Source organism: Lissotriton helveticus, chromosome 1_1, assembly GCF_964261635.1.
Source record: "Lissotriton helveticus chromosome 1_1, aLisHel1.1, whole genome shotgun sequence".
Taxonomy (NCBI): Eukaryota; Metazoa; Chordata; class Amphibia; order Caudata; family Salamandridae; genus Lissotriton; species Lissotriton helveticus.
Genome location: NC_136057.1, coordinates 298483532 through 298505630, shown reverse-complemented (window position 1 = coordinate 298505630; position 22099 = coordinate 298483532). Strand labels below are relative to the sequence as shown.

General features: G+C 47.8%; 1 long non-coding RNA gene across 1 annotated transcript in view; it reads right to left on the bottom strand.

The window, feature by feature from the left end:
• LOC144769429 (uncharacterized) overlaps positions 1-18779 on the bottom strand; it is a 110027-nt gene extending 91248 nt beyond the window's left edge. Inside the window, exon 1 of the long non-coding RNA XR_013598696.1 lies at positions 18729-18779. This is a non-coding gene — a long non-coding RNA (uncharacterized LOC144769429). The remainder of the gene's footprint in view (positions 1-18728) is intronic.
• Between the last annotated feature and the right edge of the window lie 3320 nt (positions 18780-22099).

Below are 22099 nucleotides of genomic sequence, written 5' to 3'. Positions count from 1 at the left end.
GTATTTGCATTCTGCGGTGGCTTTGCTCTTCTGTGGGGATGGTGTCTGTGGCCGGGACCGCTTGGGTTGTGTCTGCTGTGTGCTCCTTGTGCTGAATCTTGTCTGTGATGCATGCGAACACAAAGCTGGCACAGGAGCTCTACACACTCTGCACTGAGGGCAGCAGGGGGGACAGGTCCAGGGTCAGTGGTGCCAGGTGTGAACGTAACTCGTCCCCTCTGACTGACACAGACACAGGCAGCACCAGATGAAGTTGATGGGAGGCTGGGCACTGGCCGCTGTGTGGTAGATGATGTTGCAGTCTCACCATCCCCTGTGCCTGCCAACATGGAAGCATCACCAATGGCATCAGATGATGTAGTACTCTGTGTGTCAGCCACGGATTCCTCCTGCATACTACGGTCACCCTCAGATGCGCTGGTGAGCTCTGTGTCTCTGGCCTCTGGTGCAGCTGTGGTGCTACTCTCGCCACCACTGGTTTCCCGCTCCCATTCCTCCGTGTCCACTGGCGATTCTGCATGAGAGACAAATGCAAGGTTGTGTTAGTGTCATCATCAGGACAAAGCAATCAGATCAATGCAGTACAGGAGATGCCCAAATCAACATGGGGACCACCACACCTTGCAATCACATTGCAGCAACACACTACATAGACCACAACAGTGCCTGTAACCCTGAATATCTGCCATGACTGAGCCATGTTCAGGCCACACAGCACAACACCCTACCCATGGATGAAGTGTAACAGAGACACAACTTGCCCTGCACACACCTAGGGACATGTTATGGAGTCAACACTCATTGCCACTGACAGACCTTCAGGGAACAGGAGGGGACAACACACACACCTATCAGGACATGACAGTCCACAATGCCAAGTTGGCCATAACAAGTACCATATGGTACTCTGGGGCACCTTGTTGTCAGATGTGTGGGCCTCACCGATCATGGTGCATGCAAAGTAGGCATACATGATGTCACACTCAGATAGTGGACCCAGCTGTTCAGCCCCTAATAGAATCCCCACACTATCACAATGCTGAATGACCATGTAGATCCCAACACATCTGGCTATGATAAAGAACAGCAGGGAGGATCAGCTTTGTAAGGGCAGTTTGGCACAATGCCTGACACTGGCACACATCCCAGCAGCCACTCACATGACACAGCACAGCACCACCACACGAACATCACATGGGCCACCGCTGCCACAGGCCATGTATACCGGCATCCGCACCCAGCCAAAGTCACCCTCCCCAAATACTCACCCCTGCCTTGCTGGCGATGCTCCTTCAGACGTGCATCCAGCCCGGATGAGTCACTGCCAATATGCGGACCATCAGTGGTGTCATGTTGCGCCGTGCCAAATGCCCAGTGCGCTGTAGCATCCCCACTGTCATCTCTGGCACGTTCTTTGCCAGCCGGCTGATGTCGTCCCACCTCTTGTGGCAGTGGGTGTGTCGTCGGTTGGATACCCCCAGGGCTCGCACCTTTGCTGCAATGGCCGTCCACACGGCCTTACGCTGGTGTACCTTGAGCTGCAGGTATGGGAGAAAAGAAGGGTAAATGACCAGTTGCACAGTGTCATGTAAAAACATCTATCAGTACAGTAGCAAGACACAGACTCGGGACCTATTGTAATCTCCCTCCATCCAAAACTCACAAGGGCACTCTGCATGGGCCAAACAGATGTGATAGCATGCATACATGAGGGCGTAGAGGGTCCATCATAATGTCAAACACTTGCAGGATGACTGCGCTGAACCCCTCAGTGGCTTGACGACATCACCAGTCTCATACATATCTGCCCACTAAATACATCACATATCTACCTGTGTCTGTGTGTGGAAGAACTGTGTGCATAACTGGGCAGCATCCAATGAGCATGTCCTGTGAACATATGTTTTGTAATGTGTATGGCCTCGGGGCACATGGACTTACCAATAACATAGCCATCTACAAAAGTGTGTTTGTGTGCAAATATACAGGGCTGAGATGGTGCATATCTACTATTCAGTGTGAATGAACAGGAGCAGGGACCATGTAAGTTCGGTAATGTGTTCTCGTTTGGGTGGGCAGGTAGTGGGCCTAGTCTCTGGGTACACACTGAGTCGGACAACAGTGGCACACAGAAACATTCACCCGACCAATTACTGTCCTGGCACCTACATGTCCAACATCCTGTGGCTCTTGATGGCTGATAACGTAACACACTCCAATCACACATACAACTGCAGGCAGTGAAAACCTTAGGACACACACACTCTCTCGCCCTGGAGACAGCTTATTTGTCAGTGTATGACACAACCCCACACCCTCAGGCATATAGTGCAGCAGCACAACTACATGTCTGACACACCCCCTGCCCTACAGCTCCCTTAATGCTGACTTACCACTACATTGGGGCCACCATACAGCCTTCGGTACTGTGCCAGCACCTCGTCCACTAAGACCTCTAGCTCCTCGCTTGTGAATGGACTAGCACAGATCTTCTCTATCCTTGAAATCCCTGTGGACATGGAACACCCATTGTGGAAGTGAGTGGTGAGGGATCCCAGGCAGCAGGCACTTGAGGCAGCAGCAGGAGAGGGTCCCAGGCAGCAGGCACTTGAGGCAGCAGCAGGAGAGGGTCCCAGGCAGCAGGCACTTGAGGCAGCAGCAGGAGAGGTTCCCAGGCAGCAGGCTCTGTGAGCAGTTGAAATGTGAGGCTCACTCCCAAAGATATATAGCCCCCTGGGTCGTTTGTAAGGTGCAAAACTGCAACAATTGGTTTTCCAGGGCAGCCTCATTCAAAAGCATCCAATAACCGCCTCCGCGGTGGCGGAGCACGTCTTCCGCGATTTTCAAAACTGCATCATGCCACCGCAATCATCGCTCCCATTGGCTGTAGGCAATGCTCCATGGCAGTGATGCACCGCAGGGGCCCGGGGTGCGCTACCACGATGGTGCATTGTTCAAAAGTATCCAATGACCGCCTCCCCGGTGGCGGAGCACGCCTTCCGTGATTTTCAAAACTGCATCATGCCACCTCAATCATCGCTCCCATTGGCTGTAGGCAATGCTCCATGGTGGTGATGCACCACAGTGGCCATGCGGCAGCTTCCGCGATTTGGGTGGCAGAGCATGCCCACCACCATCATGCCATGTCTCCATGCCAATGGCTACCGCACTTGTAAAGGGGTGGTGCTGGTGTGACACCGGCGTGGCCTGGCGGTAGCTTCCGCGATTTGGGTGGTGGAGCATGCTCACCGCCATCTAGCCATGTTTCCATGCCAATGGCTACCGCACTTGTGAAGGGGGTGGTGCTGGTGTCACATCGCCATGGCCAGGCGGTAGCTTCTCCGATTTGGGTGACAGAGCTTGCCCACCGCCATCTAGCCATGTCTCCATGCCAATGGCTACCGCACTTGTGAAGGGGGTGGTGCTGGTGTCACACCGCCGTGGCCAGGCGGTAGCTTCCGCGATTTGGGTGGCGGAGCATGCATTACCACCGCCATCTAGCCATGTCTCCATGCCAATGGCTATCGCACTTGAGAAGGGGGTGGTGCTGGTGTGACACCGCCGTGGCCAGGTGGTAGCTTCCAAGATCTGGGGCACATGCAATGGCAATGTCCATTGTGAACACTGCATCAGTACACAGCAGCAGCATGGTTAAGGGCACATCATTGTGCACACAATGCCATTATTCCATATGATCCACAGGTGGGGGACGCATGTCATGTGTGAAGCACATTGGTCTGTGGTCCCTGCCATGTCACTTATGCATTGGATGGTTGATGATGCTTCAAAGTGTTAAGCTGGTGTCAATAATGTGTAAGAAATCAATGTGTTGGGGGTCAGTGCAGACCTTGGCAAGGCTTTTCTGTATGGTGTTGTTACTTACTTGTGCTTTCATATCAGCTCAAGCACATAAGTGACAGTTTTCCAGCTACTGTGATCATTGGGTTGTGGATGTGTTCCAAGTTCACATGATGCATTGAGGTGTGACAGGTACAGCAGATGAGTATGTGACAGTAATGGTCATTGTACACACATTGGTGGATGGTATGGTACAAGGCGTGCACATGTGAATTTTGGGGTTCAGTATGTTTGCATTCACATTGACCTATGTGTTGTTTGCGGCCCTTGTGTATTGTAAATTGAGAGGTGTGCCCTCTGTGTGTCTCAAATGTCCACCCATGTAACCTGGTGTGCCACGCATCCATCGTGGCAGTCTTTGCTATTCCATGACATCCTTAACGGTATGTGCTGTGGCCATCCCATGATGGTTGTGTGTGACATTTGTCTATTTACATCTCAACTAGGAGGAGGCCTAATCTCATACGTCACCTGACAGTGCTGGAGGACATGGAGGATATAGCGATCATTCCCAAATTCGCCTTGACAGACCGACACTGAAGACCCTTTGTGATCTGTTGGAGCCCACCTGCAGCCTCATCACCACTACCCAACAATATTCACACCCACATACAAAGTGATGGCAGCCCTCCACTTCTTTGCAACTGGTTCCTTCCAGGAGACCATGGCCAGCGCTGCAGGGATGTCGCAACCCATGTTCAGCCTGGAGCTGAGGGATGTTCTTGCAGCCATGATGTTATATAAGGATCAATACATACATTTTCCCAGGGGAGCAGAATTGGCCGTTGTGAAGGGTGACTTCTATCCCCTTGGACACATCCCCCATGTTGTTGGTGCCATCGATGTAGGTCTGGTGCCACCATAGGCAAGTGAGCACATTTTTAGAAATCGTAAACATTATCATTCAATCAATGTGCAGGTGGTGTGCCTTGAGCACATGACCGTATCACTTGTGTGTGCATGATTCCCCGGCTCAGCCCGTGATTTGTATATCAGCATGGCGCCCCAGGTGATGGCAAATCTGCTTCCCGAGCGTGCTTGGATTGTGGGTGAGTATGCCTAGTGCTATGGTGTGCTGTGTGTGTGTGACCTGCTGCCCTCTGCCTGTGGAACATTGCAATGCGTGTTTGTCATTCACAGGTGACTCTGCATATCCCAGCTGTCCATGGCTGCTGAGCCCACTATAGAATCCCATGATCCCGGCTGACGTCAGGTACCATGAGACCCATGGCAGGACCCGACGTGTCATTGAGCGGACTTTTGGCCTGCTCAAGTCAAGATTCCGCTGCCTTGACAGGACTGGAGGTGCACTGTCATATTCGCCTGGGAAGGTCTGCAAGATCGTTGTGGCATGCTGTATGCTGCACAACATGGCCATTCACAAGAGGATTCCCCTGCTCCTGGATGATGGTGAGGACCCAAGGCCCCCCTGTTCAGGGCCCTGAGTCCAGTGATGAGGACAGTGGAGAGGAAGAAGGGGTTGACATGCGTCAACAGCTCATCACCCGCTACTTCACTTGAAGGTGGGTGACCAGGTACGACTTGTACATTGTCTGGTGTAATTGCAGTTGTTGTGAAGGGCTATGCACGGATGTTACAGCCAGGCACATGTTGAGTAACTTGTGTGTGGAAATGTGACAGGGACATTTCACATGTGAACGTATACAGAACTCTGGTGACACTTGCTGCACATTGTGTTGTCTGCCTGTAGACTACTGTGGATGTTTTGTGTAGTGTTATGTCTGTGATGCCACACTAACACCAGTGACTGTTGTTCTGTTCTGCCTCCCTAGGTGCCTCTAAAATCTCCAGGCCTACCTAATGTACATCTTTTGGATACATCATGGACCATTTCAAAACTGTAGATATTGCTGTAAAAACCAAACTGCACAAATTGAAGTGTGTAAGGTATTTTATTTACAAAGGTGACATGTGATGAGTGCAGGCATATTTACATGAAGGTGGTGATGGAGCAGTGAGTTGATAGTCATGGTAGATGAGATGCAAGAGTAGACACCACATGGATGTGGTGACCCAGTCCAACAGACAGGTGCCATTGACAAGGCAGTGTGGGGAAGGACAGTCCAAACAGTCAATGCAGTGGGGAAGAGGGTTGCCATCAGGTCAGGCTCCGTGACTGGCGTGTGGCTGGTGCCTTGCCTTCAGAAACTCCCAAGCTCTTGATCACTTTGGCGGGGGGGGCCTGCTGAATGGCCAGTGGCGTCTGAGGACTCACCCCTCTCTGTGGCCGCAGGGGAAGATGGTGCACTGTCTTCCTGCAGCACAACAGAGGGGGGCAGATGTGTTGTTTGGGACGCTGGCCTGTCCCTCAGTAACGCCACTTGCTGGGCCATGAGGTCCACCATTTGTCCCATGCGTGTGTCGATGGACCTCATCAGCAGGATGAGCTCACGCAATAGTTCGTCAGACTGGCCATTTGTCCCTGGACCTGTTCATATGCCCCGATGACTCTAGTGAAGTGGTCTAGGGATGGCGTGCCAACCTCCTGCGGTCTGGGGGTGACCCTGGCCATCCCACCTGCCCCACTGCCACGGACCTGTTGCCTCGCCACATTGGGTCCACGCACACTCTCCCTGCCCTCCACAGTTGTTGTTGTGTCCTGGTCATCCCCTGAGACAGGGAGGGTGCTGCAGGTGGTACCGGTGGTGGTGGTGGTGGTGGTAGCGGAGGTGGCAGCGGTGGAGGCACAGGCCGTGACTGCAGGGGTGTGCTGTGCTGTTGATGGAGCAGCAGCCGTGGTGGTGGGGAGGATGGGGGCCTGAGATCTGTTGGTCCCTGGCACACCAGATGGGCTGGCCTGGAACTCATCGTCCAAACTATCCTGGGAGTCAACATCCGAGAGTCCATGTACCGGGGGTGGAGACTGGCTCTGCTGGTCGTTGTTGTCGTCAGCAGCGAGTTCTTCTTCACCTGTGGATTAGATGGGTAATGTTCAGTGTTGGGCACTGTGCAAGTATTCTGTTTGGTGCATGTCATCGACTGTCTCGTGACTACACAAATGAGAGATCATCACTATTATCATTAAGTGCAATACTGGGCATAATTACATGGTGCAGAGGAACATAAAATACTGGTACATGTCATGTATCGAGGCATTGCATGCAATAGGTGCTGTGTGTAGTGATGCAGGTCTCCCACCCCCAAACAGGCCTCCTAGGCAAGATGGCTACCTACCTGTTAGGTGAGGGTAAACAGTGCAATAACTGACACATGCTCCTGGTGAGGGAGGGCTCCATCTTGGTAGGCTATGGGACAGGGGGCATGGTGAGAGTCGTGGTACAGGCCTCCCTCCCCCAAACAGGCCTCCTAAGCAAGATGGCTACCTACCTGTTAGGTGAGGGTGAACAATGCAATGGCTGACACATGCTCCTCGGTGGGGGAGGGCTCCATCTTGGTAGGCTGTGGGACAGAGGGCATGGTGGGAGTCGTGGTACAGGCCTCCCACCCTCAAACAGCCCTCCCAGGTGAGATGGCTACGTACCTGTTTTGTCATTTGGTATACTGCAATGGCTGCCAAGTGTTTCTGGGTGGGGTGGGAGAAGGATCCATCTTGATAATGCTGTGGGACAGGGTGCATGGTGGGGGTAGTGGTACAGGCCTCCCTCCCCCAAACAGGCCTCCCAGGCAAGATGGCTACCTACCTGTTAGGTGAGGGTGAACAGTGCAATGGCTGACACATGCTCCTGGGTGGGGGAGGGCTTCATCTTGGTAGGCTGTGGGACAGGGGACATGGTGGTAGTCGTGGTACAGGCCTCCCACCCACAAACAGCCCTCCCAGGTGAGATGGCTACCTACCTGTTATGTTGTTTGGTATACTGCAATGGCTGCCAAGTGCTTCTCGGTGGGGTGGGAGAAGGATCCATCTTGCTGATGCTGTGGGACAGGGGGGCATGGTGGGAGTAGTGGTAGAAGCCTACCTCCCCCAAACAGGCCTCCCAAGCAAGATGGCTACCTACCTGTTAGGTGAGGGTAAACAGTGCAATGACTGACACATGCTCCTGGTGAGGGAGGGCTCCATCTTGGTAGGTTGTGGGACAGGGGGCATGGTGAGAGTCGTGGTACAGGCCTCCCTCCCCCAAACAGGCCTCCTAAGCAAGATGGCTACCTACCTGTTAGGTGAGGGTGAACAATGCAATGGCTGACACATGTTCCTCGGTGGGGGAGGGCTCCATCTTGGTAGGCTGTGGGACAGAGGGCATGGTGGGAGTCGTGGTACAGGCCTCCCACCCTCAAACAGCCCTCCCAGCTGAGATGGCTACGTACCTGTTTTGTCATTTGGTATACTGCAATGGCTGCCAAGTGTTTCTGGGTGGGGTGGGAAAAGGATCCATCTTGATAATGCTGTGGGACAGGGTGCATGGTGGGAGTAGTGGTACAGGCCTCCCTCCCCCAAACAGGCCTCCCAGGCAAGATGGCAACCTACCTGTTAGGTGAGGGTGAACAGTGCAATGGCTGACCCATGCTCCTGGGTGGGGGAGGGCTTCATCTTGGTAGGCTGTGGGACAGGGGACATGGTGGGAGTCGTGGTACACGCCTCCCACCCACAAACAGCCCTCCCAGGTGAGATGGCTACCTACCTGTTATGTTGTTTGGTATACTGCAATGGCTGCCAAGTGCTTCTCGGTGGGGTGGGAGAAGGATCCATCTTGCTGATGCTGTGGGACAGGGGGGCATGGTGGGAGTAGTGGTATAAGCCTACCTCCCCCAAACAGGCCTCCCAAGCAAGATGGCTACCTACCTGTTAGGTGAGGGTGAACAGTGCAATGGCTGACACATGCTCCTGGGTGGGGGAGGGCTCCATCTTGGTAGGCTGTGGGACAGGGGGCATGGTGGGAGTCCTGGTACCGCCCCCCCCAAACAGCCCTCCCAGGTGAGATGGCTACCTACCTGTTATGTCGTTTGGTATACTGCAATGGCTGCCAAGTGCTTCTGGGTCGGGTGGGAGAAGGATCCATCTTGCTGATGCTGTGGGACAGAGGGCATGGTGGGAGTAGTGGTACAAGCCTCCCTCCCCAAAACAGGCCTCCCAGGCAAGATGGCTACCTACCTGTTAGGTGAGGGTGAACAGTGCAATGGCTGACACATGCTCCTGCGTGGGGGAGGGCTCCATCTTGGTAGGCTGTGGGACAGGGGCATGGTGGGAGTCGTGGTACAGGCCTCCCTCCCCCAAACAGGCCACCCAAGCAAGACGGCTATCTACCTGTTAGGTGAGGGTGAACAGTGCAATGGTGTTTGGGTTGTGCAAGAAAGTACATATCAGTGTGTTGGTTAACATTTCTTTGAACTTACCAGCCTCCATTCCCCCGGATACTCCTGTGAGACTCTCAGGATGTAGTATGGCAAGCACCTTCTCCTCCCATGGTGTGAATGGTTTTGGTGAAATGGGAAGGCCACCGCCAGTTCTCTCAGCCAGCTCCCGGTTCTTGCTTCTCCTATCTTTGACAACCCTCTTGAAATCATGCCACCGCTTTATGATCTCCTTCTTGGATTGCGGGGTGGTCCCCACTGCATTGACCCTTTGTACTATCCTTTCCCACATGTGTGTCCTTGTGGCTAATGGGGTCTGTTGGACCAGGCTACCAAACAGTTGTGGTTCCACTCTCACTATCTCGTTTACCATGACTGTCAACTCACTCTCTGTGATTATGGGCATTTTCTGTGCTGCCCTGGTGTGTGGTGTTTGGAATGTTTGTGGGTGCAGGGGTGTGTGTGGTGGGTGTGGTGTTGATGTGTGAGGTGTGTTGTGTGCTGGGGGATAGTTTGTGCTGGTGTGATGTGATGGTGGTAGTGATGGTGGTAGTGGTGGTGGTGGTGGTGTGTGTGCTGTGTTCTTTTGCCTCTCCTCTGTCAGATGTGGTGTATGGCCTTCTCTTCTGGAGTATTGTAAAGATTGTGGTCAGTAAAGGAGCTGTGTGTGTGTGTCCAAGTGGGATTGTGAAGTCAGTTGTGTTGTGGGTGTGGTCTTTGGAATGATATATTTTTTTTGGCATTTGTTTTTTCATTGGTATGTGTTTTGGGTAGTTGGAGGGCATGGCTACTTTGATATGTGCAAACTTTGCCATCGTTGCGGTGTTTTGGCATCTTCCGCCATGTTTTTCATTCACCGTCCGCTGCGGTGGCTATGCTGCAGCTCTTCTGCTGTGTCTCCCATTCACTCCTGAGTGTGACGCGGCGGTCAGTAACAGCCGATCGTACCGCGGGACCATCGGGGATATCCTAATTTCCCATGCAGTCTCTCCGTTTTGCTTGCGGCAGGTTACTGCTTTTCCGCAGCGTTTCCGACCGCCGCGGTCAGTTTTTGGACATCACCGCCCGCGTCGGGCGGTTTTGGTTTGCCCGCTTGATCGCCGGTTTATCCGCAGTACTGGCAGGCAGTTGTTTCCCGCCTCCATGGCAGTCGAGGTGGTTTTCCGCCCGCTATCCTAATGGGCCCCATAATCTTGAAACAAAGGGGCATATCATCAAGATAGGCGTTAAAATTATCGCCGCTTTAGCGGCAGAAAACTGCCGCTAAAGCGGTGATAATGGACTAGATAATATGCCCTTGTGAATTCCCATAGAAGCCCATGTTCTGGTGTGAACATGGGCTTCCATGGGAATTCACAAGGGTATATTATCAAGCCTATTATCACCGCTGCCGCTAGAGCGGCGATACTTTTAATGCCGTTCTTGATAATATGCCCCAAAGATCCTGGCCACGATTCTTGCACAGCGACTGCTGAAAGTAATTCTTCCGCTGGTACACAAGAACCAGTCTGGTTTCATGCCTAAATGTGCGACGCGTTTCAATTTGCGCTGCCTGGCCAACTGGATGGACACAGTACGGGGCTCAGATAGTCCCCATCTGCTTCTCTCGCTTGATGCGGAGAAAGCGTTTGACACAATTCACTGGCCCTTTATGTGGCAGACTCTGGAAGCAATGGGCTTCAGTCCGATTTTCTTAGCATGGCTGGCATTGTTATACCACATGCCCGAGGCACGAGTCCGGGTCAACGGCACTCTCTCGGATAGTTGGCCGATACAGAGGGGCACCAGATAGGGATGCCCTCTATCCCCTTTACTGTTTGCCCTCATACTGGAGTCCCTGGCTTGTATGGTTCGTACCCGACCGGGACTGGGTGGCTTCCTAGCCAGTGTGGATTCCCTAGAGGAGGAGCATATTTTGTTATACGCGGACGATATTCTGCTCTATGTCATGCAACCTGCTGAAACACTCCCCCGCCTTTTTCATATCTTTGAGGAATATGGCAGCTACGGTGGCTATAAAATTAATTGGACTAAATCCAACCTCTATCCGCTCATTTGGGACCTAGTGCCTTACACTTATCCCAGCTGCTTGCGCCTTGCCACATAGGTCTTTCTTTATCTAGGTCTCTACATCACCACCGACCCTGTGCTTCGCCTGGATTGCAACATACGACTAGTGTTGCTTAATTTTCAAGCAGATGGGAAACGCTGGAGAAAACTCCCTCTAACTATTATGGGGCGAGCCGCAATGTATAAAATGGTAACGCTTCCTCAGCTTCTTTACATTCTCCAGAACACATATTACAAAATACCCGACACTATTTTTACTCTCATTAACAGTGAGTTGTGCCTCCTTTTATGGGAGGGTGCCCATCCGCGGATAGTGCTGCAGACTCTGCAACGTAACCCTTATAATGGAGGATTGGCCATACCGGATATAAGGGCCTACAATAGGGCGGCCCACCTTATCATTATTAATGAATGGAACCACACACCAGGGGACCACCCGACGTATAGGGTGGAAAGACTCCAGTTCCACGAATGTTCCCCGTTGCACTACTTATATGGGGGAGCAGGAAAGTCACGACTTCTTCCGGTGACGCAGAGGGTGATAGAGGCTTGGAAATCCGCAGGGAAATTGATGAGATGGGAGGGGAAATCTACGCAAGAAACCCCCTTGTGGGAGGGGACTAGTCTGTCTTAGATCGGGAAGCTGAGGGGATTCAAGAAATGGGACCTTATTGGTATTTCGAAGATTGGAGACCTCCTGGAGAGAGGCTCTCTGGCTTCTTTCTCTTTCCTACAATCCAAATACCAACTGCACAGTTCCCAAGCCTACGCTTACCTTAGACTTCGACATGCCTGGCAGGCGGAGGGACTAGACGGTGTGACGCTGCCGGAATATGCCCCTCTTGAGGGCAGACTCCTACAAGAGGAGATCCCGGTGCAAGCGATATCTCTGACATATAAAATGCAAATTAATAATATGCTGGACAATCTCGGCCCACTTCACGCAAAATGGGAACTCACCACAGGGCCACTCTAGGACATAGACTGGGAGGCGGCCCTCATGCACCCATGAGAGACAGCAATCAAATTAAGATTGCGCCATATTCAATACAAGATCCTTCATAGGGTCTACTATGATAGGGAGCGGCTACACAGGATGGAGAGGGTGGATAATCCTGCATGTCTCAGATGCCGGCGGAACATGGCACGTATATTCACACTCTTTGGGAATGCAGCTACATCCAGCCCTACTGGCGCAAAATAGTGGAGGAATTAAACAAAATACTCGGTGCAAACATGGCGATGGACGTGAAATTCTTACTCTTAGGAATTCCCACGGATGTTGACCTGCCACGCTATGGGCTCCTACTGGCCAACCTGGGGTTAGTGGTGGCTAAAAAGGATATTGCCAAGTACTTGGGTGCTCAGCACCTTCCTACACTTATGGAATGGAAGTCCAATATGGATTTCTACATGGCGGCTAGAAAAGTGGTTTATAAGGCAAGGGGCTGCCCGAGTAAATTTCGGAAAATTTGGTCCCCATCGTTGAAATATTATAAACTTGAACTTGATGCGGAGGGAGGAGCCCTTACATTGTCTCATACCGGATCTGCACCTGGCCCATGAGAAAGGTTTCCCCACCATCTGTTCGAGATTGGAATTCTGAGAGGTCTTGCCTTGTATACTTATTGGATTGTCACTGCCAATGCGAATGTGTGGTATTTTTTTTTTTTGTAATCTCCAGCAATGTTCAGTGTCCATTATTGTAACTCCATGCACATTATTGATCGTATCTTTTGTGTTGATGATTTCTTTTCCCATCTGTATGTTTTGTATTTTATTACTACAGAAAAATAAAAATAAAGTTATAAAAAAATATATATTAAACATTAACATTAAATATATGAATTACATATAACAAAAAGGTACAGCTATTATCTAAAATAAATTAATACAAATATTTATAAACAAGTCATTTAAAAGAAGCAAATATTAGGAAAATTTGAAGACATACATGTATTTCTTTTGTTTCCTACCCTCTAACCCCACACCAATAAAAATAAACTTCAACATTTGTATTTACATTTATTTCCATAATCAACAGAATTAATAATGATTTCAAAACGTATTATAAATAAAAATTATTAATAAACATTCATTAAATATACATTCTTTAAAACTATATGCACAACATACACCTAAAATTAATTACACAATTATCATAAGTAATTACTAATTAATTATTTTAAATAACAACTAATTATTAATTCATCAATTAAAAATAAATTACTTCCCACCCTTCCCACCATTCATACCTATAAACACCACAACACACACATAAAATATTGACACAATTAACATGATTAATTGCCAATTAATTAACTAAAATTAATTAACAACTAATTATTAATTCGTCAATTAAAAATGAAATTACTTCCCTTCCTTCCCACCATATTCACCTATAAACACCACAACACACACCTAAAAATAATTACGGAATTAACATAATTAATTGCCAATTAATTAACTAAAATTAATTAACAACAAATTATTAAAAAAAATATAAAAATGAATTTGCACATTTAACACTATAACATCTCACCTCAACAAATATTAATACATAAAAAGTATTCAATATATTCATGATTAAATTACTTCCCACCCTATTCCCCTATAAACCCACAACCTGCTATGGTACTAAAGACGCAAAATTCCAATAAAAAAAAATAATAGCTACTAAAAATAATCAATAAATTTACTATAACCAAATTACTTCCCACCCTAGTCCCCTATAAAACCACAACCCACTACGGAACTAAAAACGCAAAATTCATACAAAAAAATGCAATAACTACAAAAATGTTAAGACATATAATAAAAATACAGACAATTCTTATACAAAAAATAAATGCATCACACACATATAAAATATATACTAATATACATAACATTAATAACAAATGGATATTTTCAACATCTATATTTTTTTAAACGATATTGAACACTTTGATATTTTTTTACATCGATATAACTTACCCAAAATCGATATTCTTGACCATGATATTTTGAATGTCAATATTCTTGACCCATGATATTTTTGCCACCATATTTGTGCAATTCGATATTTTTCACTCAATATTCTGTCTCTGCACCCTTCTATACAATACCCCTGCTATGTTCAAAGTCGAATTTCAGGCATTACACCACATCAAAACTTCAAACTATCCCCTAACTAGTGACCCAAGAAAACGGCAGTAAATCTTCAGTATATTACAAAATTGTTGTGCTCTGTGCATAGGAATTCGAAATGCTGGGACACCAAGGGCCAGATGTACAACCATTTTTGCATGTTTGCGAACCCATTTGCGCATGCAAAAATAGCATGGGGAATGTACAAACCCTGTTCTGAGACTCACAATTTTTAGCGATTCGTATAATAGGCTTTTGCGACTCACTATTAGGAAGGGATGATCCCTTCCTAATAGTGAGCGTAACCCTATGTAAGAATGTTTTGTGTCCGCATTTGCAGGTACAAAACACTCGCAAATTACCACCCTCTTCAAGAGACTTGGTGTGTGTCCCAGCCTGGCTCAGCAGTATTTTCTCATCCAGCTCCACGTCACACTTCTAAAACGCACACAGGTAAGCCCAGCAGATGGGTTAGTGGTTAGGCAGAAGGTGTTCAATACTTTGATATCTCTTACTAGAGAAGGCTTGTGTCATATGCCGTCTTTTACATTTTTATTTGAACATAAATAATTTTAGTTGCAATTGCTGAATATTTTATTTTGATGAACAGCGGGATCTGTTATAAGGTTTCATGATAGAAACATAGCAGTCAATTTCTCATACAGCTTGTGTGTGACATTTGCTTTGCTTTAATGTGCTTATGTGTGATATTCCATTGCCTAATTCATGACACGTTGAGTGACCCTGTACAAAGAGTGAAATCAGGCAACAGTGAAATACTTACAGGGAGAAGCATTCCCCTTTTGTGACCGAGGCGCTTTAGTGAAATGCCTAGTAGTGCCCCCAACCCAAAGTGCTAATGGAAGGTCATCAACCTATTGCGGCCTTCCTACATGATTGTGCTAGAAACAACTGTGACGTCCTGATGTTTAAGGCAGTGGCATAACGAAACTTGAGCTCTCCCCCCCGGCAAAGTACAGGGAGGGGGCCGCCCATTCTCCGCGTCAGTCAAGGGTTCTCAGGCCAGCAACCCGCCATACTGCAGGGGCTCACCCCAGCCATAAAAAAGGATTCTGGTTCCTCCATTGGCCACATCCGCACTTTCATTGGGCGATTACATATATCAGTAAATACTGCTGATGCACCCTCCAGCCAAGTTACATAACACTGCCGTCAGCTGGCCGCCCAAACACATCCTCCTACTTGATGACCCACCTTCAAGCGAAGCCCGCTCAGTTAACAACCTCCAAACACAGACCACTGCCTTTGTACCTGCTACTAACGCATTCAATAACTCTACTCTCACCCCTACGAAACCCGCCGTTATACTTTTCGCCCGCCTTTAAAACCAACCCTCGGATGTCACGAACCTGTGAGCGCTGCCCAGTACTCCCCTGTACACCACCAAAAGAAAGACTGGTGGCCGGTCCCCATCTAACCACTGCCTACCAGTAAAGACAGAGCCTTTCAACTGCTGCACTCCCCAATGCCACTGTAGTAGTTTAAAACATATTAAACTATCTCTTCAACTGACCACCCCAAAGCAGTTCTTCCTGCTAGTCTCTATGTAATCAACGCCAATCCTGCTACTTTTCATCCTCTGCATGATACACACAATAATCTTAAATGTACAAAGGGGCCGATTTTTGTTTCCTCACCCCAACATTAATTTACACTATGTACCCCACTGAACCATACCTCCGGTCAAAGGCAAACCTGATCCCATGTGTAGCACCAGTCAGCAAGTACCCCTCGACAAAACACCAGAGAGAATGCGCAATTCATGTAATTAAACCTATAGTGACAACATAGCATTTCCCCACCCACTGTCAGCCCAGCGAAGTCTGCAACCTCACAGGACCGGCAACATCTAAAGCACATTTCCACTTCCTTTCAATGGCAGCTCCTGATATATATACCTATGACTTCTAGTCGCATCTACCACAGACGACAGCATTCTTTGTCTCCCTAAGAATAACCGAATGATGTCGGTGAACCCTTCTTTTCCCCCTTCCTTACTATTAACTAATAGAGGATAATTAAAAACATATTGTTAGAAATGTGATTTCTGATTGGCTAGGGTTTGCGCCTAAGCCAGGCAGAAACCACCACTCTAGTCAGGGCAAGGGAGTTACACACTGAAGATAACCCCTGCTCACCCCCTAGGTAGCTTGGCACGAGCAGTCAGGCTTATACCAGAGGCAATGTGTAAAGCGTTTGCGCAAAATACATACAGAAGCAACACACTAGGAACACCACAAAAGAAACTCCACTCAAGGTTATTTAAAAAGTAATCTTTGTATTATCCAAAACACATTAGAATCATAATCACACATATACACTGTGCCAGCTGACAGTAGGCAATATTTCTAGGGGATTATATACATGACAGGGCCAATCGGGCCACTGTCCGAACCATCACAAAGCACAAGTAGCACATATAAAACACAACCAGTAACCACTGGTACAATACTGTCTGTGCTTAGCATTATAACCTACGACATAAACGCATTATGTCTGCATCACTTTGGCATAAAACATCATCATGCTTAACATTTGGCCTCATCCTATATCATCAGTGCACGGTTAGCAAGGCAACCAGTAACTACTGGCAATAGGGTACACGTAGCACAACCACCCTATGCACTCACATTAAGCCTAAACACATTAGAAATAAACCACCATAGACATATACCCAACATTAGTGGTGCACCTCAGTGGTACTTAGCCAAAACAGATTATGCCAAACATAATCAGCAACAGTGCCCCATCGCTAAACATAGTCAGCAGGTTCCTATATCCCCGTTTGCCCACTTGCCCTTAATTGGCAGTCCCTGCGCCTCGGAGCTCACTACCGGGACTGCGTGGTAGGGTTGTGCAGGTTCCTTCCTCCTTCAAGGCTCACAACGAGGCCTCTAAATTAGCCCGCATGGTAATAGGGGCAAGAGTGCCACTCACCCTTGTCTGGGTTTACCCCACATCAAATAAAATGTCCCATGTTGCAGCTGCCGCGATCGGGCGGTACAGCTGTGTGGCCAATGCTAGGCACCAACAGTGCCTTGGGAGCCCCTCCTTCCTGGGACCCTTCCGGTGCCGCTCATGACACTACAATGCCACCCAAAAATGAACTCAGCACTCGGCCTTGGCACCAACAGTGCCTGGGAGCCCATTCACCAGGCTCCTCCTTGTGCCCGCACTCGGCACCCACCATGCCTAGCCACAACAGGGCTCGATTTCCACCCCACTCACTGGGGCTCCTTTCATTGTACTTCGATGAGCATGCAGCTGTCCACTAGCACATGGCGCTGCTGCGATCAGGCCGAAGTGAAGAGCACTTCTGCTCAGGGACCTCCGCTGAGGTTTTCCCCCGAACTTCCTTCTGCCTGCAGGGTAGGGACCGACCCCTCTCTATGGAGGGAAGTTGCCGTCGGGTCCCGTATCCACAAACTAATCCGGCCACACGCGGGGCCCTCTTCGTCACTACGGAAGCTTGCCCAAAGACAGGCTTACACTGCCTGACTTACAGACTCTCCTCACCTGATTCCTATGCCCCGTACAAGCAGAGGTGGAGCCCTCGTCTTTGGGGCTCGGTTCATAGGCTACAGAGTGCCCATCCGGCACTCACATTGGCAACGTCGGAGGCCTCTTCCTCTGGCTCGAGATCTACGTGGGGCTCTCTCCAGCCACACAGGAACCTCGCCTCCAAATATGGCTCAAGGTTGCCTGACTTCCTGTTTGCGGGCCGATTCCCGCAGGCTCAGTGCTAGTGAGCACAAATTCAAAGAGCCACCGGGGGGAGGTTCTACATACTCCTTCTCCCCAACAGTAGAGGATCTGCCCACAGCGCTCCCCATGCCAGTAGGGAGACAGCAGCGCTTTCCTTCAAGAAGTGCAAAAACAGCAGCTCCTCCAGCAGGGCAGCAGATCAGCCCAGCACAAGCCCTCTCCTTGGGGCCCAGATTTCAGCAGTGCAAAGTCAAGTCCCAAAGTCCTATGGGGCAGAAGGCTGGGCCTGGGCAGGCCAGCTCACAGGGCTCTCCAGCGAAGGAGGCAGTCCCTCGTGGTGGTTCCTCCTGGGGCCCAGCAGCAGCAAGTCTCCCCCTGAGTCACAAGGAAGTACACTTCATGGGGTCACAGCCCCAATACTTATACTCCCAATCCTTTGATCTCCTAGGCAGAGTGTGTCTGTGCCCAGCCAGAACCAGTTCTGCCTTCTCAGGTACACTCAATACAACACAATTACTATCCACAATTACACTGCACACCATGCCACATTATTTCATTACACAGATCCAATCCACACAAAAAATTCCACAACTAACAATTCCAATCCAAACCATATATGACTTGCATATATGCAAAAATATATATTGCAAAACCATATATTGCAAATGCTTGTTTACCTTCCAATGTGTGCTAGCAGATCCTGTTCCTGGAGGGAGCTGCAATCCTTCTCCTGCCCCTGTCAGCTCTGTGCTGCCTCGTCCCTTCTCAAAGGCTGTGCCCGGTGGAGAATGCTGTCTCTGAGGGCCCCCACCCCATCCTTTTTCTGGGCCTGGCTTTTGGCTCTGACTGAGGAGAAACAGTGTAACTTGTTACTTTGTTTCTCTTCAGTCCTGGGTCAGCACGAGGAGGTCAGAGCAGGCTGCAGAATGCAGCTGCTTTAGAGAAAGCCTCTCTTACAGCTCTCGACCGAAGAGCTGAGAAGGCCCCCTTCACCCACTGAAGCCTGGGAGCCCCCCCCCCCCCACCATGGGGCTGCCGTGGTGTTTGTTACACCCCTGGTTTATGGGCATTTCCATCCAACCAGAATCTGAGGATATTTTTCTAACAAAAAAGGCCCACTTTTATTTACATTTTATTAAATAGATTACAGTTTGAAACATTTTAAAACAGATGGTGTGCGTTTTTTTTTAGAAATGTTACATATATTAACAAGTTGCCAGCACGCTGAAGCTCCTCCAGGAAATTGAATGCCCTGCCTTGCATATTTACACAATTTCAAATTGCCCTATGTCCCCAATAGTGCTCCTTTGCTAGCCAGTTAAGGGAAAGATACAGAAAAACCGAAGTGATACATATGCTGATGCCAATAAGACAGGAAATGTGTTATAAACAATACGAATGCAGTCTTAAATTGGTCCAACAGAAGTTTTTACAATCAGAGAGCTTTTTAATGTTTCCTTTGTTTGGATACAATGAGCCCACTGGATATGGCTCCGACAAGAGTATTTATTATCAAAAGTGGCGGCTGGCACAAGTAAACGTGGTGAGAGGGGCAGGGTGGGATGGGCGGAAGTCGACAGACTGCAGAATATGTCTAATTAAATAAATGAATAATACCTATTCAGTCATCTGTTCGCCTCCCCCCTGCCGTGCCCCACCCCTCCCCACTGCGCTTACCTGAGCCAACCACCGCTGATTATCAGAGAACCATTTGGTTCACTATTGTTCCTGCATTTATACTGTTTACAACACATTCCCTGTCTTATTGGCATCAGCATTTTTATCACTACATTTTGTTTTATAGTGGAGCTTTCTGTGGCCTCCCTACCTCCATGTAATATAGCAGATTGCCACTTCTCGCCTCATTTTTACTTATCTCTTTACTTGGTCACGATGTCCTTTGGACATGTTCTCCGAAGTGGCTATAAAACACACTGTTAAGCCACACTGTACTTGTCCTGGACTGATTTCTTTATGTATTAGACATTCTTTTGACTAAATCTGTTTTTGTAGGACTGGAACTTGTCGACACGAGTGTTTCAGAACATCTTGTCAATTCCATGCTTGGTATCTTGGAATACTTTACCTACACACCCAAGAGAACACTAAATTGTAGTTCTTGTCTTTGTCTACACTCACTATCTCTTACTTTCTGTGGTAGCCATTACAACCTTTTGTTGTTGTTCAACATGTATACATATATATATGGCTTAATTTTCTTTCAGAAAATTATGTTGGATCGTAGTTTCCTTACTTGACAGACGATGAATGATTGATTAACTATTTTTAGCAATGAGATCATGATATGCTGAATTATTTGAGGCAATGGTAACGAGAGGTGGTTTCATTGCATTTTCTCGTTTGTACATCCTCTCTAATATGAGGTTATGTATAGATTATGGGACTGATGAGTTCTGTCCTATCATGTATATTACTGTGCCCTATAGAATTCTACTATAATTGCACTATATATTTTATTGTATATGGAGTATGTACATAGATATTCATTTACTTATCTATTTATACATTTATATTTGATAAATTTATAAAGTGTATTCGTTGTTAATGCATTTAGGAATACAGCGTATTTGAATTGTAAATATTTGTAAAGATTTTTGCATTTTTACTTTTCACCATTCATGTTCTCATTAGAAAGATCGTTGTAGTCTGTCTACGTTTTCTATGAATATAATGCACAGCTGTTGTGAATAATGTTGCACGGGTGCTTTAAAAATGGCTTTTCACTTACGCAACGGGTCATGTGATCAAGGTCCAGGTGGGACTGAAACGCGTCATGGCGGCGATGCTGGGTGCTTTAAAATAAATACTTTTGGCACGAAGAACTATTTGGGTCCGCTATTCTTCTATTGTTATGTACTGGATGTTCGGAGGAAAACTACAATATATATATATATCTATATATATATATATATATATAGATATATATATATTACCTACTGGCGGTCGCCAGTAGGTAGTTATAGTTAGGATCGTTTTCCATAGGAAATCCGCAACATTCTATTGGGAATAACTTTGGCGCCGAATGAGGGATCTGCCTGTAATTTTCCTTAACTTTGCCTCGCTGCGCTCCGCTCCTTCCCTGAAAGTGTCGGGGGGATCCGTCAAGCGGGGGCCGAGATAAAAGGGGGGTCCCAAAACGTGTTTTCCCCATGTTAATTTCCATAGGGCGGTTGGACTCACTTTTAGCCCGAACGGCTGAATGGATTTCCACCAAACTTGGCAAAATTGTAGGGACTGGTACCCCGATGTGCCTTTGCTATGTCTCAAGATATATGCTCCAGTGGTTTTTACGAAAATTAACTTTGAAAAAATATATATTGGGCTACATTGGGCTATATATATGTTAGAGCCCAAATGTAGCCCAATGTAGCCCAATGTAGCCCAATGTAGCCCAAAGATGGCCACCAGAGACAAAAAAAAACAAATGTAGCTCAAATATCAGCCAGATGTAGCCCAACTATAGCCCAATGACAGAATGTCCCAGAGTGTTCTAAAGAACAACTAGAGCGCTAACAGTCTTACTTATGACAAAAGTATGGCACACCTGAAGTCATCTTGATTGGAATAAAGTGTTAACACTTAAAACATTTAATTTGCAGAGGAACAAAATTAGGGGGTTCATTTTGCCATAGAAATTATGATTAGTGCTGAAGAAAGAAAAATTAGGGCACATTTTGAGTGACTTCTGAAATCCTCTTATATTTCATTAAAAAAATTCTGATATGCAGTCTCCCAAGATGGCCACCAGAGACAAAAGAGCCCAAATGTAGCCCAAATATCAGCCAGATGTAGCCCAACTATAGCCCAATGACAGAATGTCCCAGAGTGTTCTAAAGAACAACTAGAATGCTAACAGTCTTACTTATGACAAAAGTATGGCACACCTGAAGTCATCTTGATTGGAATAAAGTGGTAACACTTAATACATTTAATTTGAAAAGGAACAAAATGAGGGGTTTCATTTTGCCATAGAAATTTTATATATATATATATATATATTCACTGAAAAAACCATAGGTTTCACACC